We start from the raw sequence: 18,611 nt of genomic DNA, 5'->3' as shown, positions 1-18,611 counted from the left end.
GAGCCAGAGTCATCAGTTGACCGCCGCGTGGTATAAGGTGATGCGCATAGCAGAGAACGGCCAGACGACAGCTTCAGGCCAGGTTGTGTACCATAGCGCTTTTAGAGTCTATACGGCACACAAACTGAAGCTGCCGAGGACCAAAGAAAGGAAAAGGCTCAGTTAGCATTGGTGAACAGGAGCTCGTACCGTAGCGTCGTTAGAGTCTATACGGCAGAAACAAGACTGAAGCCAACGTCTGCCGATGTAAAGGCAGAAATGGCACAGCAAAGCTGAACCGTAAAGCCCGAGTGACGACGAACTCACATTGAGAAGGGTTACATGAGAAAAGCAACGGTATTACAAACACCCAAAAAGGAACGCCCGAGGGAAATAACGAGAGGGTCACAAGGAACAATCGAGAACCGAGTCATTGTCGGAAGAGCCGCCAGCGAGAGGAGCCAATTATAAAGGGAATGTCAACATGCGCACTCGCATTACCAGAGCTGAAGCCCGCAGGAGGATGGCCGCCAAGGGCAGGGCAGTATCCGGACCAGGTAAGGACGGCCCCCCCGAACCCCGCGACGGATACCATGGAGCCGTCGATCCACGGAAGCGTAATCGCCGGAGCCCACGGTCAGCTCGGACAGTGATGTGGAAATAGTCGAGGATCCGGCGGTAAAAGCCAGGGGACAGAGCAAGGTACAGGAGGCTCCGGCTGCGAAAGGCGTATGCCTTGAAAGCACAGTGCCTGTTCACCCTAGTCTGGGAACGCATCCCTAATCCCTGAAACCCCTCCGAGCCAAATGCAACAGGGGAACAAAACTTCGCTGCAATCACAATCCAGCGAGCCGTTCAACGTGGAAGGAACCGACGGCGGAGCATATTTATACAATTCAATTTAAAACCCAGGCCAAGGGTCAAGTGGGCGAGTAAAAGATCTTTGTATAAATTATTTAAATGTCCGTGCCGGCTAGCGGCTCCTCCTTGGCAGGGGTAGAGCCGGTAGGTATTATATCCGTGGGGGGCTGGCAGTAGGATACTGCCGCTGGTTGAGTATTGGTGACCACCAAAGTTGGCAGCCACTGGGGAGCAGTGTTGCCAGATTTTGAGAGATAAAATAAGCTAGATTGAAGAAAAAATAAGCTAGAATAAGCTAAAAATTAAAAAAATTAAGCTAAAAATAAGCTAACCATGGAAAACATTAAAATAGTTGATTTTTTACTTTTATTGATATTATATTTATATAGCTATTAGAGCAAAGAAATAATTTCATCGACTTCATCATTCGATTCCATATATTTAGCGGATGAGCTGACTAAAGCGAGGTATTTCGTTGGAAGTATGTAGTCATGGCAACATTTGCCATGACGTCGCAGTCCATATCTATAACATAAAAAAAAATACTTAGTATATTATAAATAATTTAAAATTTCAAAAACAAACCTTATTCTTAAAATTGCGTTCAAGCTTTTTAAATTCATTTTGTTGCGCAACTTTGTTTTGACCATGTTCATTTGGCTGAATACCCTCTCAACCGCAGCATTCGACCATGGCAGTGAAAGAATGTGCAAAGCAAATAACGCCAGTTGCTCGAAAGCTTTGTTCTAGCCAGCATCCTTATACTCAAAACTTCTGACCAAAACTCTATAGTTATTTCCTTTTTTTCCCAATTAATAAGGTGGATTTTTCCAAATTGGGATACTATTTCATCAATATTTTCATATTTGAAATGTTCCAACAACGAAATAATTTTATTATTAAATATTATAATTAAATATTGCCAACGGCGAAAATATTCATTTGTTTTAGTACTTCAATGTTATCAGGAAGTCTGAAATTACGCTGCAGATTAATACATATCATTTTATTAAAATTCAATTAAAGCTTACCTCTCCCTTAGTTGAATAATTAAAGCCTTGATGAAGTTTTTACAATCTTCTCTGATTTTTTTTTATAAATTTTTTTAAGCCGAAATTAGCTAAATGAAATTTGAAATAAGCCAGATTTTAAGCTATATGCATTTCAAGTATTTTACAAGCTATTTAGCTTGAAATAAGCTAAAATGGCAACAATGCTGGGGAGTCGGGTGGTCGCTTCGACTCCTTACTTCTTCCGAAGGTATGGTGGGAGATACCTATATCCGTTGTCACGGCCCTTAAGGCACGATATCCAAATTCAATAATCAGAATCAATTTAACGGCTAAAGCCGGTATTTTATGACCGAGCTAGTGCTGTTTATTTCAAATCCAAATTAAAACTAAACTTACGATTGAACAAAAGGTCATGCATAGGCGGATGCCCGTGGCAGACCGCTGACCTTGCACATTTTGCAGAAGTCATACGATCGCTGTCAGCCAATGAAAAGGAGCCACGGCTAGGAATGGCACAATGTGCTGGCTCAGCTCTAGGGCCAATAAGGTGGACCCAATTTAGGGTGGACCATGCATGAGGGAGAACTGTAATAATAATAATAATAATAATAAAAAGTGATTAATACTAGAGAATGATAATCATGATAAATGATTAATATTAATACAGGAATAAGCTGGGAGTTGGTTGTTAACTACTCCCCCCTTAAATTAGACGCCGTACTCGGCGACAGGCAATTCGTCAATGGATTTTTGTAGCTGGGCTGCCTCTCGTTTGCGCCTGCAGTTTTGTTGGAGCAGGACTAAGCCGCATAGCGTGAGGCTGACGGCAACTCCTGCGGCGAACCAAATCCTAGGGGAACCTCCATCCGACACGTCATCCCGGAGCTCCTGCATTAAACGCAGGTTATGCTCATTCATCCGCTGTAGCAATAGCAGACTCAGCTCATATTCACTGAGTGGTTGAGGTTCAAATAAACGGAGTCGTTGATCACCGCCTTTCTCTCAAAGGTGATGAGGTGGGTCCCCATAAATGGTTGCTGTGGGACCGTCATCGATGGTGATCCTCGTCAGTTTCTCATTAACGATAATTACCCCGTCGTCCACAATTGTAAGGGGTTCCAGATTGCTGGGCCGAGTCCGGCGTGTAGCCGCCCCACCTGCATGTAATTGCCTGGCGCAGGAGTCGTGGGGCGCTTTTTTGCAAAATGTGGCCAAGTTGGTGGAAGTGCAATCGGAGACTGCCAGGATTCCGTCACTACACTCCGCCGCGATGTTGTCTTCTATTTGAAGCATCGTGTGGTAGTGCGCGACAGGGAAGAGCAGGACTTTTTTACAAATACGCTTAACTCTAGGATACTGGACTATAACGTGGACAAGAACATTATTTTGAAGAATTTTAATCCTAGATACATCCATAGGGTTGACTATTGGGACCTTTGTGAGCTGTTCGTCACAAATAGCCTTTAAGTCATTGTGATTAAAAATAGTAGGATTGATGATATTATTTTTACCATGAGTGATAATGATCATACAATTTTGGATTTCTGATATTAACATTCTATTCCTGGCGAGGAGTGTTTCATACAAATGGCCTGAGTCAACAAGCCCGTCCTTCTTCTCACTGAGGATCTTGTTTACTGTGTCTGTGAGTAGGTTGATGTGTTTCTGTGTCTCTGTGTTAATTATAACCTGTCTATTATTAGCCTCGATAAGCGAAGCTTGATTGGAGTTGATTCTACTTAAATCGTCCGCGTCCGGTGTACCCGCCACGACCTTAAGAACTGAGCCCAAAAAATCAAGGCTCCTGGCCATTCTATGGTGTATCTTAAGTTCCTTCAATAGGTTTCGCGCATGCTCAATGTCCACTTCCAGTAGCTTCCTCATATGGGACTGTGGGAATTTAGCAAAGATTGGGTTTTAATATAAGGGCGAAAGTGGCGAGTGGAGTGCCTACCTAATGTTGTCCTTATGGACCACCCTCCCCTTAATGAGACAGATGTTCCCAGATCTGCTTCTACACGTTCTTCTGAATAAAGCGGTGTACTCTTTCACCGACTTCGAAGACTCTGTTTTTCCTACAATGATTAACCCTGTCTAGGTTGGATTGTTGTGCTTTGTCAATCTTGGTTTTAATTGCCAGCTCATCGCTGCTGGCGTGGATGACCTCTACCGGCTTAGACTCTGTGACCGAATGTAGCTACCTGTTGTATTCTATAGTATTCCTCAATATTAGTTCCACGGTATCCTCAATTTTTTTATCAATTTTGATACATCTGGCTATTTCCGCCAGGGTACTGTGAAATCTCTCAACTTGGCCATTGTTGCTACTGTGTAGCGGTGGCGCATTGACAACGTCGATGCTGTATTGGTTTTTCAGCAATGATGTGATTGTCTCCGAATTAAAGGAGGCCTCATTGTCGCAGTATATGGTGGTGGTGTTAGAATAAAAATTTACTAATTGAAGAATAGGTGTTCGTACATCTATTACTGCTCTAGAAATCAAGGGCTGTACGATAGCGAATTTGGAAAATTTATCAATACAAGTTCAGAAAATTTCGAATGTGGCGAGTGGAGTGCCTACCTAATGTTGTCCTTATGGACCACCCTCCCCTTAATGAGAACAGATGTTCCCAGATCTGCTTCTACACGTTCTTCTGAATAAAGCGGTGTCAATTTGTTCCCTAATCTATTGCTGTTGCGAAGGTGTACTCTTTCACCGACTTCGAAGACTCTGTTTTTCCTAGAAGGATTAACCCTGTCTAGGTTGGATTGTTGTGCTTTGTCAATCTTGGTTTTAATTGCCAGCTCATCGCTGCTGGCGTGGATGTCCTCTACCGGCTTAGACTCTGTGACCGAATGTAGCTACCTGTTGTATTCTATAGTATTCCTCAATATTAGTTCCACGGTATCCTCAATTTTTTTTATCAATTTTGATACATCTGGCTATTTCCGCCAGGGTACTGTGAAATCTCTCAACTTGGCCATTGTTGCTACTGTGTAGCGGTGGCGCATTGACAACGTCGATGCTGTATTGGTTTTTCAGCAATGATGTGATTGTCTCCGAATTAAAGGAGGCCTCATTGTCGCAGTATATGGTCTTGGTGTTAGAATAAAAATTTACCAATTGAAGAATAGGTGTTCGTACATCTATTATTGCTCTAGAAATCAAGGGCTGTACGATAGCGAATTTGGAAAATTTATCAATACAAGTTAAGAAAATTTTTTTGTCGGTCGAAAAAATGTCAATATGCAACATTTCCCCAACGTTTGATGGGATGGGCGTAGTTCCCAATTCCTGTTTCTTGGGATGGCGGTCGTATTTGGCTTTATTGCAGACCTTGCAATTTGCGACCACTTCGCTGGATAATTTTGACATGTTCGGGAAGTAATAATCCCGGAGAATTTGTTTTGCGTTCTCCTGGGCGCGATTGTGTTCGGTGTTAGTGATTTCCAATTGTTCATTAGCGTTGGTTATGTCACTGACAAAGGTTTTACAATGCCAGAACTTTGTCGCAGGAAATTCCTGCCTCAAGGCATGTCGGATGCGAGCCATTGCACGGAAATCGCAGTGAATCGCGTTCACAACGTTGGCGTTGATGATCTCTTTAACGGATTCAACAAGCATGTCCTTGTTGATTGTTAAAATTGATGATATGGCGAGTTCTATTTCCGAAGATTATGAAATCTCGCCGAAGCGGTTGGTTCGCTTCTTCCAAAATAATTTGGTTTCCAAAGCAGTTAAGAGGTTTGTCTGTGGTCTCTATGGTGTTCGAGAGCGAAAGCTCACTATGCACCGTGGCCGCGTCAGACTGAGCCTCAGCCTCTAAATTATTCAGGGGTTGCCTCGATAGCGCGTCAGCTACTAGGTTTTGTTTTCCGGGTGTGTAAAAAAACGTTGTTCTCATCAATGAATGCTTCCCATCGCTTGATTTTAGCGTTGGTATTTATATCGGATACCGCATACGTGAGAGGCTGGTGGTCTTTGAAGATCCGTACCTCATTGTTACCGTACAGGTAATTTTAGAGTCGCCAATAATTCTCTTTTGTTGGTGGCGTAGTTCAGCTCGCAGTCTTTTAGCGTGCGTGAAATCATGGTAATAGGTCTTTTGTTCTGGGACAGTACCGCGCCTATTCCACTCGCTGAGGCGTCAGTGGTTAAGTAAAACGGTGATTGAATTTTGCTGGGTTTCATTAAACCTGACAGCTACTTTTTTCTACTTATTCTTGCTGACCGTCCCGTTTTCCCCTTTGAGAATGGCGGCTAGGGGTCTAGCAATTGATGCCAAGTTTTTTACAAAGCTTCTGTAATAGCTCGCCAGGCCTAGGAAGGACTTGAGGCTAAACAGATTTTTTGGTTCTGGGAACTCTTTTATTGCTCTAACCTTTTCTGGGTCTGTTTTTGTTCCTCCTCTGGTGACCATGAACCCTGGGAACTCAACGCTCTCTTTTTTCGTGCCACCCTCATGTTGGCATCGAGTAGGCGCTTAAGCACCGTGTCAATATGCTTGACATGTTCCGTTTTATTTTCGGAGAAGATGATAACATCGTCAACGTAGACGTGGCATATTTTGCCGATTTCTTCCCGCAGCACATCGTCGATGGCTCTTTGGAAAATACTCCCAGCGTTTTTTAGGCCGAAGGGTAGTCGGCAGAATTCGTACTTCCCACCATTAACTGAGAACGAGGTCCTCTCTCGGTCCTTTTCAGCCAGGTATATTTGGCTTTTCCCAAGTTCGCTAGAATCATGGGTATGCTCGGCATGGGATAGCGATCGGCGACTGTTACTAATCGCTTCTTCTTACTGCCATTATCGTCAGTCCCTTTTTTGTCAACCACCCAGGCAGGGCTGTTGTATGGGGATCTGGATGGCCTGATTATGCCATTTTGCAGCAGCTCTTTGATTTCATTGTTTACAAAGTCTGCTGCCCCCATAGGATAGGGGTATAACTTGGAGTAGTCAGGTTCGTCACTCGTAGCTCGAATAGTAGCGATGACCGATGTGTTGAAGGTGAGCGCCTCGTTAGAGGTCGAAAACACCTTAATTCTTTTCAGAATAATTTTTTTTGAATTCGGCTTTAGCCGAACTTGGCAACACTATGTCATCGATTTTTGTGAAGTTGACATTTTGACAAATCGGCAAAAAATTTGAGCTTTTCGGTGACGTTTGCGTGTTTTATTACTCCTGCTCGCATTAGCGAATCGAAGCCTATTATCCAATGTATCCAAGAGGAAAAATGGGACGTCTAGTCCAAAAATGCGCATTATGCACTTGTTTTTAACATCACTGGAGCCGTGAATAGAGCTCACAGTGAAGGGGGTTTCGACCGGCATTACGTTTCTTAGCTCCTTTACGGGCTTCACGTAATTTTTTGCCGCCCCGGTGTCGATGAGAATTTTTATTGATTTGCCAGCCAACTGTCGCTCGTCGAACGGCAGTCGGGAACGCTCCCTAAAAAATGGAGAAGGTCGTTAAGCTCGGCGGAGTCGCTATCTTCTTCAATGGTGTTAACCTCAGCCTCAGCTGTTACCTCCTGTTGGGATTGGGCCGTATTGTTAACGCGTTGGCGTCTTTGGTCCGATTGACGCTGGGACGAGTTCTGCCTTTTGTAATTGTTGTTACTTTGAGGCTTTCCCCAGCTTGTTTCTTGTCTGAATTTAGCCGTTGAAGGGTCTACCTCCATGGGCTGAACTTTATTCTGGTCTAAGGAATCAGAATCCCTGCGCTTTGGCCAGGGATTGTGCTCATGAGACTTACTTTGGTTTTGTTTAGGGACGAAGTGCGTATTTTTATCCTCACCTCTCCACTGCCTTCCCTGACCCTTATTATTGTGTCTATTGCCTTCGCGTAGGATGCCGCGAATGCACTTCTTTCAATGCTGTTCTCAGCTTCCCGCGCTAAAGCTAGTGCGGACGGAAGGTCCTTAGGCTGTGCTGGCAGCACGAGTGATTTGAGAGGTCTTTTTAACCCTGCAATGAAGGCATGTAGGACGTCGTCCCTAACCTCCTTGTTCAATATCGTTGCCGTGTCCATATTATGAGATATGACTATCTTGTTGGTGACGAGGGTGAGTCTCCTCTCCACTTCGTCATAAGGTCGGAATCTCCTTGCCGCACCATTTCTAAATTTTGACGTAACACTCTCAAGGACGTTTTGTCCGCATATGTGCAACCTAGTCTGGCTATAAATGCATCGAAGTTTAGCACCGTATTGTGGGACGTAAGTAGTGACCGAGCGGGTCCGCAAATTTTGTAGTGTGCCTCGCTGCCATCGTATTTCTTGAATACTTCATAGGCATCTGATGCAGCCTGCCTCCACGAAACGTACTCATCGTGGCTTCCACTGAACGTCGGCAGAGACTTTACTATGTCTAACTTGACATCGCATCTTACTGCAGGGTCTGGTACTACTCTTTTATAGACCTCCACCTGCGGCGCTTGCACTGACAGCGCGCTAACCTGTGTTCTAACCGCTTCTAATTCTGTGGCGAAAACGCCCTTCCTGTTCGTTAAGAGTGGCGCTGACCGCATTTGCGACAAGCGCTTGGATCATTTCTGCGTTTATTTCTGGTTGAATTGTGTCCCTAATTTCGGGGCGAAATCCTACTTCCTCGCTATCTTCGCTATCGTCCCAAAAAATTTCCTGTTTTACTTCTCTATACTCCCAACTCATTGGCAGTTAAGGGGCGCGGGGAGATACGAGGGTTTGACGATTGGGCTCAAGACAAGAGGTTTCGACGGGCCACTTTGGTGATGTAAAGCCGAAAAATTTAGCGAAAAATTTAACCTAAAACACAAAAATGTTGGATTAATTTGTCCCAAGAACAAAATTAAAATACAGAACGGTGACAACAAGTGTAGGTCAATTTCACTGGGTGTATTATTAGCACAGACACACTGGATAACTTCAGTACAAAATTCAATATATGCACAGTGGATAAAATTGTAGCGAAACACAAGGAGAAAAACAACTGGGCCCTCTGAATGCGTATAGAGACCAACCTTAACAAAGAAATAAAATATTCCTTTGCATAATTAATTCATATAAATGTTGATTGCCTTGGCACAGTGTGCGTTATTCGAGACGTATGGTTTCCTTTATTTATAGTGCACTTAAAAAAATCTAGATCGAACAAAATTAAATAAACACGCAGAACATGGAAGTATCTTGTAAATTAATATTTAATTTCACATAAAAATAGGCAGTACGAGTGTACGTAACTTGAGTTATATGTTTTTATATTTTTTTTTTTTTTTTTTGCCACGCACTCATAAAAATCTGAATCAGAAATCGAAAATCGAGTCACTTTTATATATACGTAAAAACATCCTATTGCTGGGCATAGGTAATTGTATGCATTGGTATTTGTGTGTTGTGTATGTGTAGACTTTGGCCTACCGCTGACCTTGCACATTTTGCAGAAGTCATACGATCGCTGTCAGCCAATGAAAAGGAGCCACGGCTAGGAATGGCACAATGTGCTGGCTCAGGGCCAATAAGGTGGACCCAATTTAGGGTGGACCATGCATGAGGGAGAACTGTAATAATAATAATAATAATAAAAGTGATTAATACTAGAGAATGATAAACATGATAAATGATTAATATTAATACACGAATAAGAACTGGCCTGCTCAGCCTAAACTGGGAGTTGATTGTTAACTTATACTCTTAATCTTTCTGTGCGTTTTCACTGATCAATAGTGCGGTCACGTTTATATAAATTTGGTGAGACGAACACTTACATCTTCTGAGCTAGCCGATCGATATTCGTAGCGACCAGATAAACCAAGAAAATCAGCTCGTTACAACATGAAAAAAAACATCATACACTATCATAAAAGGAATTAAAAATTCCATTTACATGCCTCAGCCGCATCCTGTCTCCTTTCTAATAGCCGGGGACAGCAGCAGCAGGTCCGCTGCCACAATTCCTATAAAAAAGGGAAACAACACGATTAATATATTATAAATTAAATTAATTACCTGATGGCCACTACGCAACGTGTATTACTCAATAAAAATTAGTGGTTCCCTAAAAACCCCCCAAAAAAAAGGATCCCATATATACTAACTTCAAATCTAGCTCTAAAGCAATAGATACTAAAATAATTGCTATATTAGAAAATTCTAAAAAAATTGTCATATAAATACTAAGTAAACATTACAAAAAAAGTGTCGATGAATAAACCCGTGAAAGTTGCAGAATCTTATTAATTACCAAGAACAATCAAAAAGAGAAAACTGGCCAATTACCAACCAAGGTATAATTCAACACTTGACGAAACCACCTGTTCGATGTCATAAAAACTGAATGCCAATTTACATTTTATTAGTATTTGTTTATAAATAACCTTGTTTAAAAACAGTTGATTAATTTGAATTCTTTTCCAACTTGTACTACTTAATTACCGCTAATTGTAATCATATGTTTGTATTTTGAATTCGCTTTTATACATACATATCGCTCTTTGTAATCTCAAACTTGAACATTAAAATCAGTTCATATTAGAGATCGAAACAACTCGGACGTTTTAATCTGATAACTCTGCATATGGGCAGAGTCCACACATTTTGGCGACCGTGACAGGACTCTGCACTCGGCAAGACCCAACATAAATCCTATTCGCACACAGAATCATTCACTCAGCATTCGGCGGAGAAATAGATTCCAGAATCGCTATACCGCCAGAATACTTGGCGTGTTTTCGGCTCGCATTGCACTTCATCAGCCTATTGACAGTGCATTTGGCATGATCGTTGGATCTCCGGAAGCATCGTTGGGCTTACACACCTCATAACCGTCGCAAGTACAGTTTCGCAAGCTGAGGAACAGTGGCACAAAGGGGACGAAAAACCGTAAGCTAGACTCGCAAATGCAAGCGCTGTTTTTGTCATTCCACTCTGATCATATACACACACACTTGTGCAGCTGGTATGCAAATAAATGAGCCAACAATTGAGTAACTCAAGAATTGGAGGACGTATTCATTGACACCAAGGCAATTATCATCATTCGTATTGGGGCAACAAAGAAGGACGGGCCAGAAGATGTAAGTTTCTTTAATTCGTTAGTAAATTACGCACTGGGCACCATAAACGTTTACCATCGTTAAAGCTACCTAATTTCGACGGGAAGTATGGTGACTATATAAAGTTTATCACTGCCTTTACTAGCATGGTGACAAAATCAACTACTTGCTTAGCTGTTTGTCTGTAGCCGCTCTGAGTGTCGTAGCTCCCTTTCAAGTGTCCGAAATCAATTTCCTAAGGCGTTAAAGCAGTTAATTGAGCGCTACGATAAAAAGGTTTTGATTTTCAAAGAGGACATTTCTAGCTTTTTTGATATTCAAATGATGAAAAGATCTGATCCCGCAGATCTTCGTTGTATCTTGGATACCATTTCTGCGCTGCGTGAGTCGTTGTTGTCGTTGTTGCGGCACAGGGTGATGGCACTAAGTTCGAAATATTTCAGCCAGCCAGAGCTTTGCCTGACTCAGGCTCTGAAATAAATTTCATCTCTGAAAAGTTTGCCAAGTATGACATTTCTGGAATAGGCGATGTCAGAACGCATATGCGATTTTCTGTCTCAACAACTATTCGAACACGACTATCAGTAATGGAATGAATGCCATTTACAATTCGCTGTAGCGAGGACAATATCGCTTAATCAGCCAGAGCGTTTCGTTGACACTTCACAATGGAACATACCTAGAGAGATTGACCTTGCAGAACCAGGATTCTACATGCCTCACAAGATTGACTTACTCATCAAGAGTTTTTTGATTTACTTTCAAATGGCAAAATTTCTCTGGGTGCTGGCCTTCTTTGCCTGGTCAATACTGCACTTGGTTGGCGGAAAGGTTTTTGAACTTCCGCAATCACAAATCAAAAAATGCAACATGGCACGTTCCACGGAGCTGCAAGATGCATTAGAAAGGTTTTGGCTAATAGAGGAGGAAAGCGAACAGCATTTTTTGGCAAACATAGAGTTTCTCACATTTGGACGGGTCCAAGTTTGCTTGCCCTTTAAAGAGAACCCTCACAAGCTAGGTAAGTCTTTTGAAATTGCAAAACCCCCGTTTCTGCAAAAAGAACGCAGGTTGAACCGCAATCCGTTGTTAAGGGAGATGTACGTGAAATTCATAAATGAATACATAGCTCTGAATCACATGCAATTGGCATCTGATTTCGACTCGCAGAAGACCCATTATGTAATCCCGCATCTTAAAGTCCTTAGATCAGAAAGCACGAGTACCAAGCTGCGTGTTGTGTTTGTTGTATCGTGCAAAACAACGTCGAACCTTTCTTTGAATAAATTGTTGTTGATTGGGCCAAGCATCCAGCAAAATCTTATCTTAACACTTCTAGCCTTTCGTATACATCGACATGCACTTGTAGCTGATATCTGCAAGATGTATCGCCAATTTGAAGTATCACCAGACGATCGTATGTATCAACTTGTTCTCTGGAGAGAATCCTCTGCTGCGTCTCTGGAATTGTTTTAGCTCAACACTGTCACGTACGGCATGTCCTGCGCACCATTTCTAGCAATCAGGAGCTTGAAATATACTGCTGCAGTTTCCCATCGGAGCAGCCGTACTTAAGGAAGAGATGTACATCAATGACCTCCTTAATGGAGCAGACAGTGTCGAAGAGCTTCATCTCAAGGCTGCAGAGGTCACCAGCATACTTTCTAAGGCTGGATTAGAGCTTGCAAAATGGAACACAAGCAAAATAGGAGGCAACGGAGCAGAGTTTCAATTCAAGGTTGATACCAAAGATGTAACGAAGGTATTGGGCATGTCGTGGCAGCCCGAACTAGATGTGTTCTGTTTTAGGTATACACTACCTACAATCACTGTCATCACCAAGCGCAGCATCGTTTCACCTGTACGCCTGCACTAGTCCAGGCTAAACTGTTTCGTCGCCAACCGGATTTCTGATATGCAATCAACCACTAGAAACATTAATTGGAGGAACGTTCCGGGCAAGAGCAATCCCACGGGCATAGTGTCAAGAAGCTGCGCAGCATCTGAGCAGGTGCTTCGCCACTGGCTCTTCCCTATCGCGCTCCTCCCTCACCTGGTGCTCCACTTGTTTGTTGCTGCTGCTGCGTGCGCTCATCAGGACGATCTTTTTTCGAACGACCTGCTTCGTGCAGCGCCGTCGATGAACTCGGTTCTTTTCGCGCATCCTCGGTTCGGTTATTCGCGGCGACGTGTACCGGTAACGGGACTCGCTCCTTGTTAAGTTCGATACCGTGTATCGTTTTCCCCTTTTCTTCGGTTAGGGTACAGTGCTCCTCCGATACGACAGATTTGTTGAGACTGCCCCTCCTTGCTTTGCGGTTTTAACTGGGTTATGTGTGTTTTTCTTTCTTTGCCCGTGTTTTCGTGCCGCAGGTTGCAAATAACCGGAGAGTCGAAATTAATTATTTTAAACGGCCCTTCGTATCTGGGGGCCAGTTTCGCTGCGAATCCTTCTGCGGCCTTGGATAGATGGTGCTCCTTGGCCAATACCATGTCTCCGATCTGTGGTTTCCAAGGGCGCCTCCGGAGAGTGGCAAGCCTGATCCTGCGCCGCATTTTAAATGTTCCGTCTGACCAGCTCGAAGACTTCGTTTATTTTCTTCGCATTTTTCGACAGGGTTTCTTCATCAAAAAACGCGCTTGGCAATTCTGGGCATTTCTTATACCACGTTCTCTGGTCCTTTCCGGCAAACTGGGCAGTGTACGGGGCTGTGAACTGGTGCCGCACTCCAAACTCTGTCAAGAACCGCTGGAACGCCGTGCTGTGAATTGGACCTTCGGCACGCCGTACCTTGAGACAATCCTTTTCCGGATTGCCTTTTCCAGCGTCTCAATGGTAGCCCTACGCATTGACACTTTTTCCGTCCACTTCGAGAACCGATCTACGAGCACTAGGAGCATCGAGTTCCCGTGCTTCGACCGAGGAAGTGGCGCAAAGAAATGGCGCAAAGAAATGGCGCAAAGAAATGGCGCATACTGTGGCCCAGGGCTCCTCTGGGATCTGTGTGAGAATTTTTCCGGCTGCCAGCAGCTGACTGGGCTTGTACACGAGGCAGCTCTCACAGTTCTGCACGTACTTGGTATGGCTCGTATCACCAGTCGTTATTCGATGCAAAATATTGGTCCAAGAGTTGTGGATGCACCGTCTAAACTGGGACGATCTTCGAGCAGACTTAAATGGAGAGTTTAAATCAATACTAATTATCGCAAAGTCTAAAGTGGCCCCAATAAGGGCAATTTCATTGCCGCGGCTAGAATTGTGCACCGCATATTTATTGTGTCAAAAATGGGCCAAGGTTAAGGAAAAATTCGAAAAATACATTAATACCGTTTTCTTTTGGACGGATTCAAGAATTGTTCTACAGTGTCTAACCATGCACTAGTCCAGGCTAAGCTTTTTCGTCGCCAACCGGATTTCTGAGGTGCAATAAACAACTTTAAAAATTATTTGGAGGCACGTTCCGGGCAAGAACAATCCCGCGGACATAGTGTCAAGAGGCTGCGCAGCATCTGAGCTTAAGGACACTGTAGTTTAGTGGACCAAGCTCCTTACGTCAACGCTCATCTTGATGGCTTCACCCAGTGCCGAATTCTCAGGACTCCGAAGAAGAGTTGGGGCTGCGAAAATCAACAGTCCTCACATGTACCGATAGTGGCAGCAAAAAAGATGTATGTTGTGAGGAGTTGAATAACTCCCCACAAGTTAGAAAGCAAGCATAGTAAGCGCATGCAAACAGTGGCCTACCAGTTACCAGTTACGCGGCGAATTCGCCCGTAATAACGATAGTGCGGAGAGAGAGAGAGAGTAGTGCCCTGAGCACCAAACAAGGATAGGGAGAGTCCGATAGGGACAGCAATACAAGAGAGCAGCGAAGGGCCGTGGGCAGAAAGATGTAACGGGACGGCACCGGACTTCGGACCCTGATATTGGTGCCGTGCGCAGAAAGCGATAGGTCCAACAATAAAACCGTGTACTTTGGACCAGGGGCAAGGAGACGCCGATAACTAGTGGTAAATAGAGGCCTATATAAGCAGGCCGAGCGCAGGTAGCTGGATCAGTCGTTTTCTACCAAGTCAATAAGTAACAGTCATCAATTGAACCAGTAACCAGTGAAACAACGTGATGAACCAAGTAAAGCCGTCCGGCATACGCCGGAGTTCGCCAATGCAGTCCTTGTAGGCAGGAAGCTAGTTCAAGACCACTTTCCTTCTAAACCCACGGTTCTTTGTCGAAGGACTTTATTTGTTCAACTCTGTCGGACACGCCGGGTGGGATGCCAAGCTCAAATCGCGACAGAAGTTGTGACTTGCACTTAGCCGTGTGATAACGTAAGGACCTCAGCTACCTGTGTCTCAACTTGTAGACTTTAGCTCTAAGTCCCAAATGTCTCGACGTAGCGAGAGTATAGGGTGGAAGCGTTCGTATAGAACCTGGCGTTCGACACAAGGACTGCGTAGGCGACTTCCGGCGTACACCTTCAGGTAGAAACTGAGCCGACGTCCGGTGCGACCGGCCGAGAGCACAGTGCCTGTTCACCCTAGTCTGGGAACGGTGACGCATCCCTAAGCCCTGTAATCCCGCCGAGCCAAAAACAACAGAAGGCATCGCGAGCGAAACCGGCGAGGGATACACCTCTTCGCAGCAATCACAAGAGAGACGTTCAAAGTAGGAAGGAGCTGACGGCGGAGCATAGTTCAAAAATGTCAATATAAAACCCCGGCCGAGGGTCAAGTCGGCGAATAAAAGATCCTTGTATATTCCCAATCATTCTGTGCGTTTTCACTGATCAATAGGGCGATCACGTTTTTATAAATTGGTGGGACGAACACTTACATCTTCTGGGCTAGCCGCACGACATTCGTGGCGAGCGGATAAACCAAGAAAAGCTGTTCGTTTCAACGTATTTTCAACAAGTTCTCATCCTATCGGCGCATTTTGCGATTCGTAGCTTTTGTGCTGCGCGTCTTCAATCGAATCAAGGCAAACAGAAAATTGAACGTAGTCGAATGTCGTATGAATTACTCATAAATCAGCAACTGAATTGCAATACGCGTTCAAGCATATCGTATCACATATTCAGCAGAACACCTTTTTCAACGAAATCCAGCAGCTCAAGGAAAATAAGATTTTAAAACCCGAATTTCAAAAGCTGAATCCATTCCTAGCAGCGATTGACGGATCAAATCGTCGTATAATACTATTACGTGTAGGAGGCCGCTTAGCCTAGGCGCCCATTTCACTCGATGCCAAATTTCCCGTTATTACTTAACATTATAATTTGTATGAATTGTAAACGCCAAAGAAATCGTTTAATGGAACAAAAAATAGGATTCAGGTAATCGCTTTCAATCACAACGACTTTCTGCAGTAATCTGGATATAGAGACCCCAACCTTCGCAAGTAATAGTTTCCCATTACAGACGCAGACCTCCACCCTTGTACCTACTATCAGAAAGGTTCCCCCACTAAAAGTTGCCAGCACTACAGAAGTAGTACAACTTTTAATTATAGGGCGGGTATATCCAGCTACAGAACCAGAACTATTACCGGAAACAATGTACAAATTAAAGCTGTTGACCGCTTATAAAATAATAAAGCAAATCCTCATTGAAAATGGTATTTCAGCTCAGACACACCAGGCGCAAGCTGATAAAGGTTTCCATGTAGTGATACGTCATCTACAGCCTTCCACTCCTTATGCACGGATTATAAACAAACTCCGTAAAATTGGTTACCAGACAAGCTTTATCCAGAGAATGAAAAACAGGACCTCGGGAGCACCTATGAAAATCCATAAATAGGAAAACGAAACCCAACCTGATGGAGACCACAAAGGAATACTTACATTAAAGGTCCTGGAAAATCAAACCGTCAAAGTGGAAAGGATGCACAGGACTCAGGATCCCGTCCAATGTTTAAACTGTCAAAGTTTCCGCCACTCCAAAAATTACTGCCTAAAAGGGCCTAGGTGCCTGAAGAGCGCTGGTAACCATGAAACCAGAGTCTGCTCAAAACCAAAATCCGGCATCATGCGCAAGCTGCTCTGGGGTTCATGTAAGCTCGTACAAAGGTTGTCCGATCTACCGAAAGGAAAAAAATCACTATTCACAAATCAATTTAATCTGGAAGAATTTAGGGAAGTCAAACAAGATATCCTCTTAACACACTTACTCTAAACTAAGATCACACGGCAAAACTCTTTCCGAGAAATTTGTTTTGTCACTCTATCTGGAGAAAAGAAAATTATATTAACTACAACAAGTCAAGACGCAAAGGCCATATAATCCCCTGTAGAAAAAAAGCAGGAAATAATCCCATCCCATTTGAAACAATGATCCTTAGTCACGCCTTTTAAGCAAGGATCGAAAGCTTAGAGGTAAAATTAGATAAGATAAGAAAAAAATAATAACTACTGCAAATAAATCCCTACCTAATGACACACACCACAAACAACAACAACAACCACGCACACACATTAAAATTATGCTTCTGAAACGAAAAAAACCAAATAGTGATGGTCATTGAAACCAAGCTACGCCCATAATCAACGGCACTTTTCTTTCCACGTTTCCACACATACCACGCATACCTCAAATAGAGGAAGCGGTACCGCAATAATAGCAAGTCGGAACATACGACACACGGCCCAATGCCCTAACGAAACGGAATTTATACAAAGCTCACAAATGGTCTTCATTCCATCAAGCGGTATCCGAGCTGATATGAGCTTCCCTCCCCGTAGTATTTGAGACCCGGCCTGTCTGGTCTAGTATCCTAGCTTCCCTCCCCGTAGTATTTGAGACCGGTACGCGGACATCCGTCCCGTCTGGTCTAGTATCCTAGCTTCCCTCCCCGTAGTATTTGAGACCTGTACGCGGACAACCGGCCCGTCTGGTCTAGTATCTCAGCCTCCCTCATCGTAGTATTTGAGACCCGTACGTGGACACCAGTCCCCTCGTAGCGCATGCGACCGGCACGCGGACGCCCGGCCCGTCTGGTCTAGTACCCTAGCTTTCCTCCTCGTAGTGTAAGTGACCTGTGCGCGGACATCATTCTCGACTGGTCGACCATACCGCCATCCTTTTCCCTTCAATCCCCCCCACATCCGACAAATTCTACCCGGCTTGGCCTCGCCCGAAGGTCCAGCCCGGTGGATTTTTGACCTCCGATGCGTGGAAAACGACTTGCGCGTGACGTCCCCTGCCGGCCCCACTCTCGCGAATTAGTGGCCTGGCTTGGCCTCGCCCGAAGGTCCAGCCCGGTGGATTTTTTGCCTCCGGCACGCGGAAAACGACTTACGTGTCCCAATCGCGGAAGTGACCAGTGGGATCACACGGCGTTCCCACCCTCGTGAAATCGTTCGCCGGGCTTGGCCCTGCCCCAAGGTCCAGCCCGCGGGATTTTTAACCCCAGAGCACGATACGGCGCGATCAACTCGGACATTACTCTCTCTCTCTCTCGACGTCCATGAGAACCTTCGGTGTGACCCCCCCAAACGACTCATTCACTCGTTGAATGAAACTCTCTAGTCCGGTGTCTCGGTGATTTACAAATTTCTTGTAAAGGATTCTTGGATCTGACTGAGATCTGTACCCCGGCCAGAGAGCATCCTTACAAGTGGATTTTTGGCCTCCGGCACGCGGAAAACGACTTACGTGTTCCAATCGCGGAAGTGACCAGTGGGATCACCCGGCGTTCTCACCCTCGTAAAATCGTTCGCCGGGCTT

General features: G+C 44.3%; 1 long non-coding RNA gene across 1 annotated transcript; it reads right to left on the bottom strand.

Annotated features, from left to right (window-relative positions):
* Nucleotides 1–1,189: 1,189 nt before the first annotated feature.
* Nucleotides 1,190–1,579, bottom strand: LOC128266020 (uncharacterized). The gene is made up of 2 exons (XR_008269002.1): nt 1,426–1,579; nt 1,190–1,365 (listed from the first exon to the last, which is right to left on the bottom strand). It is a non-coding gene; the product is annotated as an uncharacterized LOC128266020 (long non-coding RNA).
* Nucleotides 1,580–18,611: the final 17,032 nt, after the last annotated feature.

Source organism: Drosophila gunungcola, unplaced genomic scaffold (assembly GCF_025200985.1).
Source record: "Drosophila gunungcola strain Sukarami unplaced genomic scaffold, Dgunungcola_SK_2 000225F, whole genome shotgun sequence".
In the NCBI taxonomy this organism is placed as follows: domain Eukaryota; kingdom Metazoa; phylum Arthropoda; class Insecta; order Diptera; family Drosophilidae; genus Drosophila; species Drosophila gunungcola.
Note: the sequence above shows the minus strand (reverse complement) of the source record. Positions and strands in the feature narration are given on the sequence as shown.